The 21,690-nt window shown below is 41.1% G+C and overlaps 1 protein-coding gene across 1 annotated transcript in view; it reads right to left on the reverse strand.

Annotated features, from left to right (window-relative positions):
- PTPN14 (protein tyrosine phosphatase non-receptor type 14) overlaps positions 1–21,690 on the reverse strand; it is a 375,359-nt gene that overhangs the window by 278,737 nt on the left and 74,932 nt on the right. The window lies entirely within an intron of this gene.

Here is a 21,690-nt window from a genome sequence, read left to right on the forward strand (position 1 = left end):
ATACACCTATACATCCTGTTACACAATGCCACTCATCCATAGAGCAACTCACACACATAGTCACTCATGCTAATAAAGAATCAAACATACATTTACTTGCATATACAGTTATACACACACCACCACACTTACTTCTACGGAAACTTACACATACTTAGTCTTTTAAACAATCACTTATAGAAACACATACTTATTCATACAGGAACTCTTTCAATCTCTCACATATACTCACATATATACACCAATAGTCACATATACTAGTTTTAAACATATGTAGTTACTCATAAAGACACTATTGAGACAGTCATTCACTCACTAACACACCCATACACACACTCATCCACCCATGCAGTCCTGCACACATGCTCTGTTCAACACATACAAACAGTGAGTCACTCATTCATGCACCTATGCACTACGTAATACCCCCCACCGAACCATGCAGACACTCAGACTGATACTCAAACAACCAACTAATAACCTATATAGACACCCCTGTAGCTACTCACCAACCCATGCAGCCACTTATACACAAAATGAGAGACTGATACAGATATTTACATATTTAAACATTACTCACTAAGCCATGTATTCACTAAGATACACTTAATCAGTCAGTTATACAATCAATTTTTCAAAAACAAATCATCCATTTAGACACTTATATACCCATTTATTCTTCCATCGTCCTTGAGATATACATATATAAAAGATATTTAATTTTCAGAAAAATACACATTCACTGGATGATGTCATCAGTGATGTCATTTGAGATGTCATCAGTGATGTCATGAGTGATGTCACTGACCATGTCATGAGTGATGTAATATGTGACATCATCAGCAGTGCATTGCGGGCGCGCGAGTTATAGTTAGCTGAACTAACTATAACGGGGCAATTTCATTGGTTTTTTACGAGTAAAATGTCCAGCTAACTATAACATGTGTGAAACCTATGGTTTTTTCACTGAATATATATATATATATATATATATATATATATATTTTTTTTTTTATATATGTATATACCATCAGATGATGCAGTGATGCTATCAATAATGTCATACGAGATGTCATAAGTGTTGTTATATCTGAGCTATTCAGCGGTGCATGCCGAGGGCCAGTGCTTAATTTGAGCCGGTAGTTTTCAATGCTCGGCACCAGCAGTTAGTTGTCAACACCAGCCCTTATTATAGTTTGCCATGTGATGGCACAGTTTGTCTAATTTAGAAATGAGCATAACAATAGTAATTAATTTAACATACTTTCACACTGACTAACATCTGCTGCCAAACCCATTCTCATTGCTTTTGGGGCCTGGAATCATCTGAACTGTCACGCTTGTAGGAGTGTGATGGTCAGTACTGGTGTTGGTTACCATCACTTGCAGCACCGGCAGGGGCAATGGATGGTGCAAGCTGCAGTGGCCTTCTGACGAGAGCCCTGGCACCGGTGACGGTGTAAGTTATAGTTATCCACACCTTTATATAATGTTGGATTCTGTAAGTGGGTGCATGAGTGTCTGTCGTGCATGTAGTAATGCATGTGACCTTGCAGATGCCCAACATTTGAGTAAAATCATATTTTTGGAGCATGGCTATGATGAAAAGACAATAGACATAGTCATAAAAAAGCCAATGGCCTGGATAGAAACAATCTATTAGAAAACTATTCGAGAGTACAAAGTGCAACTGACGTCACAGAGTCTGAGACTAGGCTTATTCTCACCTATAGTCGTCAGCATAACTCTCTACGAAAGATTGTTAACAAAAATTGGCCTGTCGTCAAAAGTGATCCAGTGTTGGGCAGAGTGTTACCAAAACATCCCTGCATCACATTTAGAAAATCCAAATCGATGCGGGATTTGCTGGTCAAAAGTAGTCCGGAATTACTAACATTAGCAAATTGGGTCACAGCCCACAAAGGATTTATTGAATGCAATAATTGTTGGGCATGCAAATTTGCAGTAAACAAAACCTCATATAAAACACCTTTTTCTGAGGAAGATGTGAAGATTGTCACATTTCTTACATGTCGTACAGAGTTTGTTGTCTATGTGTTAAGTTGATCTTGTGGGTTGCAGTATGTGGGCAGTACCAAGTTACAGGCCCACAAGCGCATACTGCAAAACATGAGAGCAATTACTAACACCGATTCAACATACCCAATAGCTCGCCACTTTAAGGATAAGCATAACAGTGACGTAAAACATCTCACATATTTCCTGATTGATTCCATTCCAACATCTAGACGTGGGGGTAATAGAGAGGTGAAATTGAGACGTCTAGAAACACAATACATTGTAGAACTTGATACGAAGACTCCTAATGGACATAACTCAAGCGAATACTTTTATGCATGGTTATAAGCAATGTTTTAACAATAACCAGAATGTCCAAGTTTAGTGAATATATCTTTCAGGCTGTTTTCCAACAAAATTATAAATATAAATAAATAAATAAAATCATGTTCTCTATATAGATAGATTAATATGTTCAAACTCTTCAGTACGCTGCTACAAACAATTTTAGCTTTTAAAACAGATTTTTAAAATTAAACAAGATCTTAAAAATTCTGTTTCATTGCCATTTTCAATTTCAATTTTATATTTATTATTTTTTATTTTAGGAACAGTTTTCTGCTCTTAGGAAGCACTTTCTTCTTTTTTCACTTTTACACTCTAACTAGCACAATAAATTGACATAGAAGATTATTATATAGGATTTGAGCCACAAATGGTATTATACCATATGGGTCGAGTATATACAACTGCCAAAAGAGGCTGGGTTTGAGCTCTGTGATTTACAATGTATTATACAGACATTTTATTAATTGCGGTTACCCAGTCCTCCTTTAAACATATGATCTTTACAACAATAGGTTTTTAAATATTGCAATTCATTTGGAGATGCAATGTGGATATTTATATATGACATTTTTATGTATTTTATATGGAAATGTGTTTTATGTATTTCAATAGGCACTTTTGGATGGATTTAACCAAATATTGTATATGTATTTATAATTATATTTTGATACAGAAATCCAAATGGTTTTTATATAATATACATATATTTATGGCAGGTTTTGCACAACTCTAACATCTATTTTTGCGCAAAAATAAGCGTAAAGAAACACAATTATGTGTATTTTTTCCATGTCTATGCATTGGCTATCACGTGTATGGCACTTGCACTTTAAATGCAGCATCTTGGCTTTAGTAACGCGTCATGTGATCAAGGCCGTGTCAGGCTGAAACGCGTCAGGGCAATTGTGGTGTTGTGAGCAATAAAAAGTTCATGCACAAAAATTTGGGTTTGTGTTCCGTCCTTTTCCATGAGAAGAAAAGTTATGAAGAACGGCGTTTGATGTATATATATATATATATATTCACTGAAAAAACAATAGGTTTCAGGGGCGTTATAGTTAGAAATTGGCATTTAAAAAACCTTAGAAATTTACTGAAAAAACCATAGGTTTCAGGGGTGTTAGCTGGACATTTCCCTCGTCCAAAACCCTAGAAATTCCCCTGTTATAGTTAGTTCAGCAAACTATAACTCGCGCCCCCACAATGCACTGCTGATGACGTCACATATTACATCACTCATGACATGGTCAGTGACATCACTGATGACATCACTGATGACATCTCAAACGACATCACTGATGACATCACTGATGACATCATCCATTGAGTATGTGTTTCTGAACAGTTTTATTATGTTTAATTTATATAGGGAAAGGCCTGTTGAAAAATAAGTGGGTGTACAAGTGTGTGAATGGATGATTTTCTAGGTGCGTAACTGAGTCTATAAGTGAGTCATTAAATGTATCTTACTGCAGACTAGTGACTAAACTGTGTGAATGTCTGTATGTGTCTGTGTGTCGGTGTATAAGTGGCAGCATGGTTTTGTGAATAGCTATATGAATGTCTATATGGGTTATTGATTGGTTGTCTGAGTATCTGTATGGGTGCCTGAGTGTTTGTGTGGGTAGGGTGTGTGTGACTCTGTGACTAGATGTGTGAGTGGGTGATTCAGTGGGTGCATGTTTTTAAGAGTGCCTCTGTGATGGACTGTATGGTTGGGTGAGTGTATGTATGGGTGTGTTAGTGATTGAACGTATATCTCAGTTGTACGTGTCAGTAACTACATATGTGAAACGCAGTGTATATGTGTGTAAGAGTATATAACTATCTATATGTGAGAGTGTGTGATTTTGGGAGTGGCTGTATGCGTCATAGTGCAAAGTTATCTGTGTCATGTGCTGTTTGTTTTTCTGCAGGATGACACAGAATTTGTTAGTATTTTTATGAGTAAGTGAACTTGAGTGTTGTTAACTGTATAGGTGAGTAAATTTTACTGTGATTAATTATTTGCATGACTGACTAGATGTTTCAGTACCTCAATGGATGGTTGGCGGTGTGTGAGTGTCTATATAGGTGTATAAATGCACAGAGTGACTGTAAGTATGAGTGACTGTACAGGTGAGTGAGTGGAGATGTATGTAGACTTAAAAGTCAATGAGTGGGTGAGTAGTTATTGGTATTGGAGTATCTATGGTTGTCAAAATGGCTGTCTGAAATTTTGAGTCGTGTATCAAAGGTTATATTAGGGTGTGAGAAGATGCACTCATTTTTCACATGGATGACGTCATCAGTGATGTCATCAGTGATGTCATTTGAGATGTCATCAGTGATCTCACTGACCATGTCATGAGTGATGTAACATGTGACATCATCAGCAGTGCATTGCAGGGGCGCGAGTTATAGTTAGCTGAACTAACTATAACAGGGGAATTTCTAGGGTTTTGTATGAGGGAAATGTTCAGCTAACTATAACACCCCTGAAACCTATGTTTTTTTTCAGTGAATTTCTAAGGTTTTTTAAATGCCAATTCCTAACTATAACGCCCCTGAAACCTTTGGTTTTTTCAGTGAATATATATATATATATATATATATATATATATATATATATACATACATACATACATATATATATATATATATATATACATATACAGACAGACAGACAGACACACACACACACACACGAACCGTGCACACCCACACAGAGCACAGCCGCAGTGCTAACCTCCTATACAGAGCAGATCTAGCACACGCAGTAGCGTTCAATCCTGCCGTACGCAGAGCGTGTATTGCAGAGGAAGCAGCCGTGCAAGCTTCCCTCTTTACCCCGCCACAGTAGGTGCCGCACGGGCCGCAGCAGCACAATTTCCCTTCATGAACACGGAACAAGTAATGCGCAAGCAGAAGCAATGCAGGGTTCCCTCACGCACAGAGGGGTGCAGCTGTAGTACTTAAAGTTTCCCTTACATACATACACAGCAAGTACACTATAGGTAAGATTATCTCACAGCAGAAGAGGGAAAATATAAGTCTCTATTACACAAAGCACCCGTACCAATAAGGCCGGTATTTAGTATAGGCGAACTGGGCCAACGCCCAGGGCGCTGAACTTCAGAGGGGCGCATGATGCTGTCTCCATAAAGACCATGCAACAGTTCCCTCTATTCCTCTCAAAGGATTCATCCCACACTGCAATTAATCATTCTATTGTTTTCTTACACAGGCTGCAGGCCCCCTCCCTTCAACATATTCTCTGCCTCCCATTGCCTTCACACCCCCACCCCTTGGCCCCTAACCTACATTAGCGCTGGCAGGAATAAGCCAAGCTGTGGGTGATTCAGGTGAGGGTGGGGAAGCTTGTGTAATCAGCCAGGGCGTGAGCCATGATTACAACAAGGTCCGCTGTTGTCACTTTTTAATTAGCAGCAGTGAGAAACAAGAGGTCTGAGGAAGAGGAGGAGGTGGACAAGACAGCAGCCAGCCAGGCAATGAAGGTCTCAGTCTGGAGGAACTGAACTCTGACAGCTAGTTCTCGTTTTCTAAATCAAATTAATGTTTGGAAGTACAAAATTAGGGTTTGGTGTCTAATTGTGAAGAAATGGCGTGTCTTATATGGTGTGGTTGTGCGACCTTACTGTGTAATACACACTACAGCCCTTGTTGACCCTTCCGTTTCATTTGTCAAACCTATAGCTCAACCCTGCATAGTTGTGGCTCTGAGCAGCAAGGCTTACACAAAGGAACACGTCTAAAGCATTTAAACAGCACCAAAACAATTGAGGAAGAAGTCAACAAGACACCAAAGAAATCCGACACCAAGTTACAAAAATAGACTGTATTTTTATGTATTTTTAGACACCACAATGAAAAAGATCCATCAGAGGTTTCTGAAGATATAGAATTTAAAAAAGATAATAAATTAAAGCATTTCACTAAACCACGAACAAGCATCGGCAAATTCAACAAACCTGACAGAACATTTTTCAGCAAAAAAGTTTAGGCTCGCTGTAATGCGGTTATTTAGTGTCAACTTAAGTGACCAACTCCAGTATGGAGCCAGTCAGAGGGACCAGTAAGGACTTCAGAAACAGCTACCTCAGCCAGCGGAGCAGTCTTCAGTCTGTTTCAGACACTTTATCCGTTGCAGGGCTTTCCTATGCAAGTGGTCCTGATGAAAGGGAATAAAGGATGGGGAAGATGCTCAAAGAATGCTGTGTATGCAATGCAGCCGACGGGGGTATTGCTGCATACGACTACTCCTCGGTCCACAAAAGGGACGAGATAGTCCTGGTGAGCAGGTTGACATCCCTCGAAGTCCTCTAGATGCTGAAAGAAGTCCAGTCGCTACTAGACTACTGGTCGCCCAGTATCAGGGTGAAGGCCAATTCTTCCTTAATTGATAACTTGTCCTGGGAGGGTCCCAACTGCACTCCAACGACACTCCTGGGTTCAAGCGAACTTGGATACAACTTTGTGCATCGGATCCTGGACCCTGGTGCTGCACAGTGGCGGTTGGTGGCGCGTTAAAGACTTTGGGCTACCATCTTGCCCCAGTAGGCTTCTTCAGCTGTTGTGTCCTGTGCTGCAGACAGGAGCTTAGCTTTGGAGACTACTTCTCCTTGAGCACGACACGCCAGGCACTGTCCCTCTCCTTTGCTAGCCACCAGGTGCAGCAGGTACATTGCGCGATGGTGCAGCCTCTGTGCCGGTTCCACCGTGTAGCATTGCAGTCCTTTCTTGGTCCCTCTTCCAGTCCAGTCAAGATCAGAGTTTGGGGTGCCAAGGGTGCCCTGCTTATGCTCAGAAAAAACCCTCAAGGCAGGATGTAGTTGGTAGCCAGTGGGCTGCCAGGTACCCTCCCAAACTGATGACCACTTCCTGCAAATTGTTTTTGTTCATCTTTTATTTCAAGTTGCAGGCTACAGCTAGGACAAGATACAGTACAGGCAAGGAAGGGGGGCCATATATGATTCTGCCCAGGGCGCAGTTTGAGCAAATGTCAGCCCTGAGTACAGCAAGACAATAGTAGGGCCAGATCCTAAAGAGACCCCCAGTTCTGCTCTTGCAGCGCAATCATATGAAAATAACCCAATGACAAACGTTTCCAGCCGATATAAACAAAAAGACCCTAGCATATGGTTACATAATGTCATGTGTATATGGTCTATCATTTTTTAAATTATTTTTTTATTTCAAACAACATAGCACATGCGCTGGTCAAATCATGAGCGGAGCAGTGAAACTTAAGCAGTGCAATACTGTTGTGCTCACTATGTCCAAATGGGAGACTGAAGAAGGGTATACCACCAAATACGGCACGGCAAACAGACGTCGTTGGACCAGCATGGATAGTCAGCTAGGCCACATCTACTTCAGACCTTCAGTTTCTCCTCATGGATATTACACTAACTTGACATTTGCCCACAACATCACGACCCCCGGATGGATTTCGTGCCGTTTGGTAACCACCGTCTTAAGGCTTTTCTTAACTACAGTAACTCATTCCCCACATTTGGCTTAGAACTACTTGGGTCCTTTAGAGTAAGTCTAGTTATTTTTTATTAATTTATTTATTTATATGTGTAAAGAAGCCTTTTTAAAGATATGCTAATACCAAGCAAGGTAAAAAAGTGAACTATAGGGGCACGGACGTGTTAAAATGAGGAGAACAGCTAGCCTAGAGTTACCAACAAGGGTACCGAGCGAAATATTGAATTACAGAATTAGCTCTTCTACGAGCATGGACCAGCAGGGCGCTGGAAACCCCAGCTTCGGCCTTTATCACTCCAGTACTTCCGGAAGGAGGAGATTAAAAATCAGCAGCACATTTGAGGGGTGGAAACCTGTCTGGCATGTGTGCAAAAACTCTACACAGAAATACAACTGAAGCATCTGCTCCGAATTTCAGAACCTAGCTAGTGGACTTTTTAAAGCAGCAACGTTAATGAGAACCATCTCCTGTTAAGAGATGATCCAGAGTTTACCAATATCATTTTCACGAAAATAAAACAGGTTATTAGACTTCTGCAAAAATGACCCATCCAAAGTCGCCAGTAAACCGTTTTAACTGCAGGGTAAAGAAAGGCTTATTTTATCCCTTAAACTGCATGAATTTCCCCCACCGCAGCACCGACTCCAATATTTCCCTAAGCCTGCGGAGATAAATCATCTCTCTGGCACATGTGAGCTCTACTCAGGACCATCCGCAAAGGAAAACTCCAAATTAAGAGCCGAAGGTCCACATGCTCTGCTAAGATTTCCAACACTAAATAAAGAAATGTGGAAATAAACTATTTAAAAAGACTAGCTCTCTCAACTTTGCATTTTCTCCAATTGGAACATATAGCAGTTGCTTAGCTATATACATTAAAGGAACCATTGTGTTCCAACCACTATTTGTGGAATCATTCCGGGAAATAAAATCTTTAAGGTTTAGCCAAGATTTTTTTTTTTTTTTTAAATAAAAGGTTCAAACAAAAGGCTTTCTATGAGCAAGAATAAAGTGCAGAAGTTAGGGAGTTAGAAAGCCAATAGAGGCTAATGAAAATGCTATTTATTCCCGGATGGAAGCAGCTCGTTAGGAAGCACATATGCAGATGGATTGTGCGCACCATCCTACAGAGGACGAAGGCAACCCCCGCAGGTCATACTTTGTGAACCACGCACAGTATTGAACAATGGAAGCTAGTAATAGTGTGCATTCTTCAGTTTTGCAGTGCTTGATGGATTTGTATGTACATTAACTATGAAGCTGATGTGCCAAAACCATATAACAGATATCACCCACCTAGAACCGTGTGGCAGACCCACCCAACCATAACCATCTGAGCGGCCTTCCCCATCCCTCTAAAAAACAAAAAATAGATCTAAACAAATTTTAAGCCTGGCACCTCACTGTCTACTCTTGCTACCCGGTCCTTGTAATACTTTGCATTACACGCAGTGTCATTAAGCACACAATCTGGGTACGTGTTACTGGTTTGCACAATGCAGCGCAGCATATTATAAAAGTACCACAAACGCATGCCTACCAGTCAAAGAATAACAAAAGTGCCATTGATGGAGGGGCTGCTGGGAGACGTTAATTATAGGTCAATGCCACAAGTTCGACATCGGAATCCTAAGACATGTAAAGTACTTCTCATGCTCCCAGGGGCATGGGCAGTAATGCTCAAGTCATTTTCAACAGCCAGTTTGAATATACATAAGCAGGATGATCTTTCTATAGTTCATCTTCATACACGCAATGAGTTTTAGCTGACGGTCTTTTAGCATCCTCTTTAGGTCTCACGTATAGATAAGTATTAGCTGTCGGCTGTTGAAGACCTATTGTGGACAATACCAATGCTTACAGCAGGGCCATTGGCTGGTTTTATTGTCAGTCGTATTTGCTTCCTTCGTCTTTGGTAGCTTTTCTTCCTTTTCCTGTGTTTGTACCTCCTCTGGAGAATAGCTATTATGCCATCCCCTTGACTGGATAACCTGTACTCTTCCACTGCTTATATTAAGGCAACTACCGTTTTATTTTTGATTCAGCACTCAACTGAAGTGCATGTGTTTTCTTGCTCTCTCCCTCGTGTCCCGCTTCCCTCTTCAAATCGCCCAACCAGCGTTCCTGATGTGGCCTTCCCTCCAGCATGTCAGTTGCTTCTCCTGTCTTGCCCCAAATGGTTTTTTTAAATTTCAAAACCCTTCTTGCTATTCCGTTGCTCTCCACTTCTGACACCCCGCTGCTCTAGTCACTCTGGGTATTAAATGGCTTACACCACTCGTCCCTCTGTGGTGCCCCAATCCATTCTTGTTGCATTCTTTTTTAAGGGCCCACCTCCTGCAATTTGTTTCTGCCCAGTCTTTTGTCTTATTTTTTTTTTTTTAATGTATTGGCCCCAGGCTCACATCAATTATTTTGGCACTGTAAATAAAAGTTTTTAAAAAAGCAGCCAAGGTATGACAGATACGTGCACCTGTGTGGTGATACATACAAGCCTTTAAGGTGCCGGCTACATTTTTGGTTTTTACCAATGCTGTTCTTCACTGGCAAACAACCATATTTTTTAATGCTGATGAACACCAAGTCGATATGGATTCAACACTCCCACTGAAAATTCTGGGCCCAGATTGTGCCTTGTGTGTGACCTGAGACTCCAGTATAAATTTGCACAATTCAGAAAGAGATGACACTCTCAATACAATTTAGAATGTTAGCATTACATTGCCTGCGTGTATCAGAACGTTGTACTCTTTCTGCCAATTTTGACATCCTTGAATCTTTTCTACATCTTCTATAGAGACTGCAAAAGGATTTTATATCAAGTTTGATAAGTAACAGTAAGGTAAAAATGTTTAGAAATACACTAATTTGTCACTCAGGATGCATCAGAATCCTACATGTACTACTGCACTGAAAAAATCGTAACAAAAATCCATGGCTCATATGTAAAATGCAGGAAAGAAGGCCATTGTTTATTGTCAAACAGTTTGTAAGATTCTGAAATTAGGAAAGCTTGAAGCCTGTAGTCCTTTTCAGGAATGTATATCCGATTAACGACTTTGTAGTCAAACCGCTGTGTAATGGAGCCATGTTTGTCCTTGTGTATTTCCTCAATGCAGACACCTGATCTTGTCGCCTAGGTTTGCACCAGGATTTTGTAGTTTATTTTTACGAGAACTATGGATGTATTCTTGAATATCTCTCCCTTTCACATAAAATAACGTGACCTTATTGATTTTTTTATATGAATTGAAAAACGCAGTTCCGGATATTATTACTTAGGTCATGCAGCAGAATTATGACAACTTCATTTTTAAATTATTGTTTTAGAATGATTTCGTGAACCCAACAGAACCAGGGAACTTCAGCATCCAAAATAAAAACGATTACATTTTTGAGCTCCAAAGTTAAATCTTTTTGCCCTTTTGCAAATGCTGTACAGTAACTTTTAAAGAAAGGAAGTGACTCCTACTTATGACTTGACTTCTCATCAGCCTAGGGTTTTCCATACTACTTGACGAAGGAATTACTCTCTGTAACATCCACAATATTTTCTTCATCATTGACTAAATGTCTCCCCTCTCCATTGTCCAAGGTACTTAATCATGTAGGCAATCAATTTCCCTCTCCTCTTCCAATAATAGCATTTGAGACACAACAGAGAAGGCAGTTTCGATCATCACTGCTAATGCTATCCTTTGCTTTCACAGTCTAAGAAAGTCACATGTTCTCGACTGCCTTAAACCTTTCCGTAACATCTACGGAGACTGTCCTCCAAAGCATTAAGTTGCTGAGACCCCTACACTGGAAAACTGACTTCAATGTTCGTGCAAGACTAAGTACAAAAATACTGAATACCTTTTAAAGAAATTAAAGCTTTAAAGGGACTATCTAGGGAATGATGTCACAGTACATCTCAGAACCCCATCAAACGTCATCAAACAAAGTAACATTCTAGAATGCTTATTGTTGGTGACTGTTAGAGATACAGGAGTGAGTAAGGAGAACTGAATTTATTTACTCTTCACTGGATGTCCCCTTTAAACAATGTACCCCTAATTCTAAAACACTTGAGTGGCTGCAAAACCTTGCCAATGGCCCTCTACCTTCACCTCTGATTTCAAGTGGAAATTGACTGGTGGGAGGTAATGAGACAGCTGGTGAATAATATAATTTAATCCACTGGCCCGAACGGTTTTAAAAGTCGAGACCCAGTAATACATGCTTTATTAGTAGTGGTTTAAGTATACACTGGCCATTATTTAAAGCTTGGAAACCTTAAACTGGGAATTAAATCGCGACATCTGGGCTTAAATGAAAAAATGTCCTCTTCTGAAAAATGATCACTACACCTAGTCTGACAGACTGGTGAAGAGAAATTAAGAGAGTTATGTTTAGCAAAACACTGTCTCTTATTCTGACAAATTAAACAAAATGTAGACATGGTATGTCAATTGGACGAGTGAAACTCAAATTTGGAGGTATCATACTAATACAGTTGGATGTCCAAACTTTTATGAAGCTAGTTTTGGATTAATAGATCTGTTACAACCATAGGGGCCACTGGAGAGTGCACCAAACACTGGGAGTATCTTTAATTGAATCAGGCCACAGATAGAAAATAAAAATATAAAAGACAATCGATATATGATCAAATTGCTCTCGGAAAGAAAAGCTATTTAAACAAAACACTAACCGGCATTTTACTCTGCCATAAGCATGGAATTAAATATCCGCTGCTTTAACAATTTTTAGGCCTCGTGAGAGCCAAGACATTTTGCTGATGTATTAAAACTACATACATTATATACTTACCAAAAGGGACTTTCAGCCAGCCTTCTTCATCCATTGGTCTGTTTTGTCATTCCCATTTCACTTCTGCCCACTACAGTATACACCACGGGTAATGGGTCGCCCCACTTCAGTCACTGGCTAACATGACTTATAGGAATGACTCTCTGCTCTTTCACAAAGAGCGCAGCCACACAAAGCAGAGCCCTTCAGTACTAGGGTCTACGAAAGAAAAACTCTAATTTGCAAGGCCAACAAATTAGCGAATGTTTAATTTCTTATAATTGCAGAGGGCCCGGCAGCTCCTTAAAAAGAAAGTTTTGCAAAAACCATGACCAAATAAAACAGCTGTATGATGAAACGCCGCAGGGAAATATTTTGCATGCCTTTCCCTGAATTTTTATTAAATGCATACGCTTTAACTGCACATGCCATTACCACATTATATATGTGTGTACATACATATATACATACACACACACACCCTCAGCTTACCTTAAATGCATACATAGTAAAGGCATATATGCGGTAAAAACATGCGAGGTAAAAAATGTGGTAAAGGCACAATGTGGGAAAAACCTTGTTGAAAAGGCTGCTTCCCAATAAAACAAATGTTGACATAGCCAAAAGGCTAGCAGCCAACTCCAGAACTACTGGCTTTGACGTTTCTTGTTAAATCTTGAAATGAGCTGCAGATAAATGCCCTAATATGCTTCATTACTTATAATGCATACATTTAGTTAACCCAAACAAACATTTACATAGAAAATAAATATCAATTAATAGCTATTTGTTGGGTGTATTTGAGAGCACAACATTAACATTATATTTCAGATTTTTGTTGCTGTTGCTAGAAGCGTAATAATGTTCTATCAAAAAACCCATAATGATATCTAATGCAATGTAACCGGCCGAAATAGCTCCATAGATAAAACAACAGAGCACCGCAGGGTTCTAGACTTCTGATGGAGCCGAGGAGACTCTTACGAGAGTACCACGTTACCACTGCGCAGAGATGGCGATGGGCGCGTCAACTCTTCTTGGCTGGCGCTGCTTCTGACAGTTTGTTAAACATGTCAAGGCTTTGACTCGAGCCACAAAACAGTCATCTGGAAAGCACCCGCTGACTGCAAAACAGAGAGGTAATTGAAACTACTGAATGCGCGTACAGTTTGTTCTGTGGGTGTCAACCACTGCTGGCAAAGACATCCTCTTGATGCCCACTGCGCCAATTGTGGAGCTATAACAATTGGCAGTGCCCAGGATATCCAGAAGCTCAATTTACGAGGCAGCCTCTGCTGGGTGAGTGGGTATTCTTTCAAGAGTGCCCACTTTGATCTTTACAATGGAAGAGCTTCAAAGGACCCTACGCCTACCAACTACTCCAATACTTTCTTATAGGTCTTTAGCTTCATCACAGCCAATGACAATGTCCAACAACTCGAGGCCCAGCGGTCTCCCTGGGTCGGAGATCTGCACGCAGGATACTGATGCGCTACAGACACGCAAGACCACTCTTGGCTCAGTCACAATCTTATCACCCACATTTCTTGCAGTTGGTATTTAATAGAGATATGACACTCTGGGAGGCACAATTTAATTCTAACATCTCTATCTTCATTGGGAACGAGTGCGACATCGGCTATTTACATACGTGCGGGAAACAAGCAATTCAAAATTTTTTAAATCATCACATCCATTGTGATGCATTTCTGAGCACTTTGAAAATTTAATAACGAATCTGTCAGGGAAAAAGGAATTCTACAATCTTATGGAATCAATTGATTTAGTGAGTTTTCAAAGCAAGATTCTTTTTTCAGGTGTGACTTAGAGACCGCTTTAGTTTCTCACCAGCCTCATGCTTTCCAAGAAATCATAATTACAACATAAACCTATATACATTCATACAGGAGCTTTCGGTCAACCCTCTTCATCCATTGGTCTGTTCAAGTGCCATTCACATTTTGCTTCCACCCATCACAGCATTCAGAAGGTGGAAGTGGGTCAGCCTACCTCCTCCACTGGCTGTGAACGAGGCCTTTCTAACTGATACCTTGTGCCCTGCCGCTTAAAAAGTAGTGCACCTCAGCGGCAGAGCGGTTGTTCTTGGGCTTCTGACCCACTCCATTAGTTTTATATATTTGCCAATGTGTTTAGCACATTGCATGGATTTACTATAAAAGTTAAAATATAAATAGCTACTGACATTGCCAATGCTGGTTTTAGATGTGCTTTACCTACCTCGGACAACTGAGGTACGTTGATTTCTTTTAACCTTACAGACACAGACTACTGCAGTGAAGGCGATGAATGCATTTATATAGCTTGTGACAACAGAAAAGAGTAATTGTGCCCAGCTTCCTAGTACTTAGTAACGTGCCCAGCATCAAACGCCAGAAAAGCTCAATGGTTTAACAAGGTAAAGTACTGCAGCATTACTCTTCGTGGAAAAGCCAGAGCTATGAGACAAAAGGGGGCCTGCTTATCACCAGCATTCTCCGGTGTGGCCAGCCGTGGACTGAGGAAGCAGGGTGAGCACACAGAACTGCCTTCCAGCAGAACCACAGGGTCACCAAAAAACGTTTCAATAACCAAGACACAAGCAGAGAGCAGAAGAAAAGCCAAGGTATGCTGGGGTACAGGAGTGCTGTATACAGAGGGAACTGGGCACAGCATTTCTGCTTTCATACCATCCATCATTCTTTTGTGATGAAGTAGGCCGAGGACTGCTGGAAGCAGGATACATTCAACTCCCTGATCATTCACCAGATAAATAAGCATTTCCTGCTCTAAATTTCCCTCTCCATACTAAAAATGTACTAGGCAGGATGAACGGAGCAGTGGGTCACTAGCAGGACTCCTTTTCTGCAGTAGGCCTGTGGATGTTCAGGGATTGTAGATTCTGGACTATTCGTTTGACTGGGGGTGATGACTGAGGTGAAGCTCTAAGTCTAACACAACAGCTCTCTGCCAGTGCTCTGAGGAGCCCTGGAGTCCACGAGGACTATTCAGGGGGGCCCGCGACTGCGTTACCATTTTAAATAATATTAAAATATATTAAAATTAATATTTTATATTCAAATAAACAAGCACAATTGAGAAACCTTTTTCTACATTTGATTGTAAATTAAACAAAACATTTGAGCATTTGTTTGGTGTATACTTATTTTTGTAATTTTGTGCACTGTTTTGGAGTTAGAATCATAGAAATTTCTTATACCAGGTGTCTCCAGCTTTCAATAATAACTCAGGGAGAGGTCTCTGGAGTCACTGCGGGGGTCTGGGGGGGGGAAATCAAGAGCTGCTCCTCTAGGGCAGTGTTTCCCAAACTGTGGGTCCCGAGCCCTGTCTTGGTGGGTCCCAAAAGTCCAAGCATTAAATAAAGATGTCTTTAAAATCTGTATTTATCTTGTCAAAGTTGCTGTGCGTCAAAGACAGAGGTCAAACGTCAGGCTAAGTCTTCTGGCAAGTTGCAGCTTATGTTTTTTTAATATGGGTATTGGTGTTTACACAGTTCTCATTTTACAGTCAAAGAAAAATAGGCAAAGTGAATAATGTGACAATCTTGCTGGGGTACAGGGAGAGTGAAAGGAAAGGCTGTAGGGTGTCGTTTTTTTATATCATGTAACAAAATGTAAATACCTGTAAATGGAATGTACACTATCAGCATTTTAGAAAGCAAAAATCGAGCACATTTTTGGGTAATTCTAAAGTGTGATGGAAACAACGATTTTAATATGATCCAAACAAGTCAAGACATTTTGCTTGGTGATGCGCAAATGATAAATATTCACTGAAACCCAATTTCCACACTTTATCATATGCATGCAGTATAGTTTATCATTGATACTGTAGGTCTGTGCACATGGAAAATGTGCTATCTGTAAATGACAGTGCACTACCACACTATGTATTGGTGATATTAAAAAATGTCGCACCTCATATTCATTAAAGCTAGGTGTGTCACGAAAGTTTGTCAGTCTAAAAAGTGGGTTGTGGTTCTAAAACGTTTGCGAAGCGCTGCTCTAGAGTACTCAAGGGAAATCCTGCTCCGCCACAGTACAAGTCAGAGGGCCTGGAAGTTGTTAATCCTTCAGGATGGTCAGAATGTCCCCAAAGCTGTATGAGAAGGGAAGACCAGAAATGAGCTTGCAACAATTCTACCAAAAGGCATTTGCGCATGGCAACATTAAAAGAAAGGTAAGTGATATCACCTACTTGAACTCACTCAATAGAGCCTACGCCACTTGGTACCCCTGGGAGTTAGTGTGTGTTCATCAAACCATAGAGAAGTGAAAATGCGAATAATGCAGCATATGGGCTGGGTTAGACGGAAAGTGGAAGGCTTCCCTTGTACAGTATTTCAGAGAAGATGGCAAAAGAGTAAGGAAATACATTGACAAGTCCTTGAACATCTAACAGTCATAACCAGGGGTGGCAACATGCAGACTTTAACCATGTAAATGGATTGACTGTTTGGCATCTTTAACATTGGGTTTTAATGGAAATCTGATATGGAGCAACTTATGATTCCCAACAGGCCAGTGAGTGGTTAGGTGTTGACAAAATTCTTTCTTTTTTGCAAAATATAAATACAAAAATAAAGAAATTTAAAATACCGATATTGTTTATATATGGATTGCCCTATATTTTATTTGCTCATGCTTCACTATATCTGGGCCTTTTAATAGAAGCATGCGAAATACTGTAAACTTAGTTTGGTTGACCTGTTTCTTGCTGGAGAATCACACAAACATGCTTTATTAGTCTTCTGCCAAACTTGCAATGCTGAAGGATTTTTACTCTTTCTTTAGCAATGGAGATGGACTCACTGGAATCAATATTGATCAAATAAAACCTTTGTATGTAATCCTTTTCTTTAATTTTAGTACATTTACTGGCCCCTTTAATCTCAGAAACTTTTGTTATTACGGTTTAGCAATTGTTTTTCATATATTCAGTCCGACGTCTCAGTTGTGTTGCGTTATGCACTGGGGGCTGCCGCTGGGCACCACTTGCACTCTTTTTGAGAACAGCACTTATTTTTCTGCATCCGACATTTACCAAGAGAAAGAGAGGGAAAAACACACAACATGGAAAGACAGATGAAGACAAAGATGGAAAAACCGCCACAAAGAGAGAAAGCAAGAACCTGGAAGAAAGATAAAGGAGCAGGAAGTGTCCGGTAGAGGATTAAACAGGCATGAGGTGGATTTGAGACTAAGCAGCTGCGCCAACACTTATTTGCCGTGGCTTCTGAGCAGAGCTTTGGGCACCGGCACTCATTACTTCACAAATCAAGCATCCATACAATATCAATGCAGTCCTGCTCCACTGCAAGACGAAGAAGGTGCTCTACTGCGTTCCACAACATTCTTTCAAGCACACACCTATGCTGCGTTCTTTCAGTCGGGTTCCATAGATTTACCAGCAATCGAAAAGGTTATACCATTTGGGAACAAGAATTTTCAATTCTATTAAGGATATGGAGGCGAGGATTATGCATTCTCTTGCCTGCTGTTCTCAAACAACAGCCATCGTACAAAAGTAATGCTCCAAAGTTCCATTACAAATCAAAAACTTCAGTAACCATGGTTCTTTCAAAACCGAACTACAAGTCCCATCAATGTGGTTAATCAACAATGGCAATACAGATAAAGGTATAAACAGTCTCAAGGATCACTGCTCAACCACATGTTGTTGTGAGGACTGTATGGAAGTTCAGACTCTTCAGAACGTTACTCTTGTCTTTAATCTGCAACTGTCTCTGCACTCTGTGCTAAAAGGGAGTGCCTGCAATAGAAACTGTAGTATACTATCACTGGATTGTCATAGTGCACTAAGTTATCAGATTGGAGTAATGTTGTTAAGAGAACACAGATTTATGTGTCTTGCATTATGCTTGTAAAGGATGGCTCGCAGAGTGTGCGGTAGGTATTAAGAGCCCATAAGGAGTAAGTCTGGAAGGACAAACAGTGCAAGAGAGACAAGAGGCATGCAATGACAAATGCAGTTAGTAGGGGGATGGTAACAAACCTGTTCTGCATTCAGGCACACAACCTTCCGATTAAGGGAGCATTGAAAGTTGTCCGACTTTCTTGGGCGCTGTTGGGGTCTCTGTAGCTTGTGCGTGATAGAAGCAGATCTCTATCTTAAAATGCAGCTTTGCCGAAAATGTGTTTGATATACTGTTCTGGGACACCCTCAGTTTTTTGAATCAGTGTAAAGTATGCAATTCTTATAGTTTCTCAGTGTTGCACTATGTCCCCTACTTCCTGTTATTAGTAAGATCCTTGGTGTATCTGGTCTCCAGGATTCTGGTGGGAAATAGTTTAAGCATTCTTCTAAATTCAGGGTGGTTTATATCTTTGCTAGGAGCGAGTTCCAGTTTGGCAATTTAGAAGGAGAAAGAATTACGACTTATAGTTTTCTTCTTGTATGGGTGAGCAATTAGATATGGTTCCAATCTGGAGTGTAGAATCCTTTTGTAGGAGCATTTCTGAAGTTTCATCTGTAAAAAAAAATATTGGTGCAGTTCAGTTTATTGTCTTGAGCACTATGCACAGTAGTTCCAAAGTGGATCTTCTGAGAAAAGGCAGCCAGGGCCTTTTGAGACCGTGAGATGTGGTTGATAATATTAAGGTGCAGCATTTATTCTGCCTTTATGTTTTGAATTCCTTGGAGTCATACCATAACTGATATTGATGATGCATGGTATTGTCCACTGGCACAGGCCACAAAAAAATAGAACGAGTGAGGTGGCTTCCAGTTAAGGGAAAACCAGTGTGTGGAATGTGGACCTAATTAATTGATTGATTGACCGGTAGCAGATTGAGCTCATTATCTGAGAAGAGCAATGTAGATTAAAGCGAACCAGAATTTGGAGGACCGCATCCTCAGTGCTGCCTGATTGGGGATCCTTTTAGGAGGTAAGTGGACAAATTCATCACTACCTTTGCCATCCTAGCCAACTGAAAACTATATATTGAAATTACCTTCAACCCTTAGATTTTCGCTACGGTAGGTCAAAGCAGGGGGCACTTGGCTAACTGGAAAGCCCTCCAAAATCCCCAATGCCACTATAGGTGTCAGGGCTTTGAGAGGGGCAAGAAGCGGCAGAAGGGTGAAAAATTGAACTACTCTCCAAAGATCCAGGCTGATGTCGGGGCAAACAAGGAGAATGTTTAGACATTCCATGCAATATCACAGGCAGATCAACATTAGACAATTCTCCTTTCTTTCCAACTAAGGGCAAGACTGACTTTATTTGCTCACAACTCTTGTCTTCTAACGAGGAATGTTTGGGTACTTCAACCTATGTAGAGTGTTCAAAAAGATTCCCCCAGCCCACAATATCGTGATGAGGCCTTACTCTTTGACCTTTTCAGGCACTGAACAAGTCCTTGTGTACAAGAAAATGGCAAACATGGAAAGTTAAGGGGCATTTTTCTGGACGGTGTTGCACCCATGGGCTTCCGCAGGAACCTATTCCTTGTAGAACAGGCTGTGGTGTTTATGATAGTTCATTAATCTCTCTGGTTATGTGCGGGCTCATTAAACACTGATCTTTGTGGCCACCGAAAGCCTTAGGATGATTTTGGGAAGATGTTTACCAGATTGGCAGCAGCTAACTTGCTTGACCATTGTTAGAAATTAGGCTACTGTTTGACTGAGGTGCAAGCCCTTGTCAAGCAGCAAACACAATCCTAGTCAGGGTAAGGCATAAGCAAACCCCAAATTAACCTGTGCTCAACCCCTGGTAATTTACCACAGAGCAGTCAGGCTTAGCTGGTAATGTGTAAAGAATTTGTGCAACACTTCAAACAGTAAAACAGTGAAAACACCACACAAAAAGATCCTATTGCAGGATTGCAAAAATGAGCTTAATTCAATAAATAAAACGAGACCAAAAAGACAAGAACCTAATTAGTAGAACCAGAGATATTCAATTTTAAAGTTGTATGTCAAACTAGCACCAAAAAGCACAAACGCCAACTATGGATAGCCGGTCACGCCGGACTGGAATAAAGTCACAAGTTCAGGATAACCGCAATGAAGTGCGGGCTGGCTGCAGGGAGCCAGTTAGGCCTGCTGAACAAAGTACCTTAAATCCTGGTTGTGGAGCTATGCGTGAATCTGCTAAGATGAGCCATGCAGCCGAAGTGATGTGTCAGTTCTGAGATGCGGTAAAGCTGCGATGCAAGTCTCTGTTGCATTATCGTTGATGATCCTCATCAACAGAGCTTGCGATGTTAAGTCTGGTGACGGAGATACAACACACAGCTGTTGATGTGTCGGTTCCGAGGAGCTGCGAGGCAGCGATACGGAGTCCAGCATCGTGGTTGAGTCTGCGGTCGGCGAGAGATGCAAGGACCTGGGCCCCAGATGTGTCAAGAATTCGAGGCGATGCATCGGTTCAGAGGACTCTGTAGGTGATGTGGGTCTTTGCGACGGGTTTGATCGACACAGCAGCAGCGGTGTTGTTTCTGCTCGGAGATGCGCTGCTCTACAGAGGAGATGAATTGTTTACGCTAGCAAGCACCTTAGGCCCACTTCCAACTGTCCAGGAGTAGAGAGGCTACACTTGGAAGGGTAGACTCACAGATGGCAGAGTCCAGGTGCCGGTGCAAGGTTGTTAGAAGCCTGTTGTGTCCCTGAGGCACAGATCAGGAGGCCAGCCAACTAGCCCTTGGAGACACTCTGGGTTCAAGACATGCAGGTCCAGTCCTGCTCACCCAGGCAAGAGGGCAGCACATCAGGGCAGCAGTCCTTCAGAGCCGTAGGGTGCAGAGTGGCAGTCTTTCAGCAGCACAGCAGTCCTCCTTCCTGGCAGAGTGTCCAGAAGTGTACTGAAGTGGTGATGTCAGAGGTCCTACTTTTATACACAGTTGTGCCTTTTGTAAGTGGGGAGAAGCTTCTAGCGGCATGCCTTTAAAGTGCATGTCCTGCCTTCTCGGCTCTGGCTCTGGACTAACTACAGGAGGTATGCAGGCTCTTGTGTGGAGACAGGACACAGACTATTCAGTTGTAAGTGCGAC

The sequence above is a fragment of the Triturus cristatus genome, chromosome 6 (assembly GCF_964204655.1).
Source record: "Triturus cristatus chromosome 6, aTriCri1.1, whole genome shotgun sequence".
In the NCBI taxonomy this organism is placed as follows: domain Eukaryota; kingdom Metazoa; phylum Chordata; class Amphibia; order Caudata; family Salamandridae; genus Triturus; species Triturus cristatus.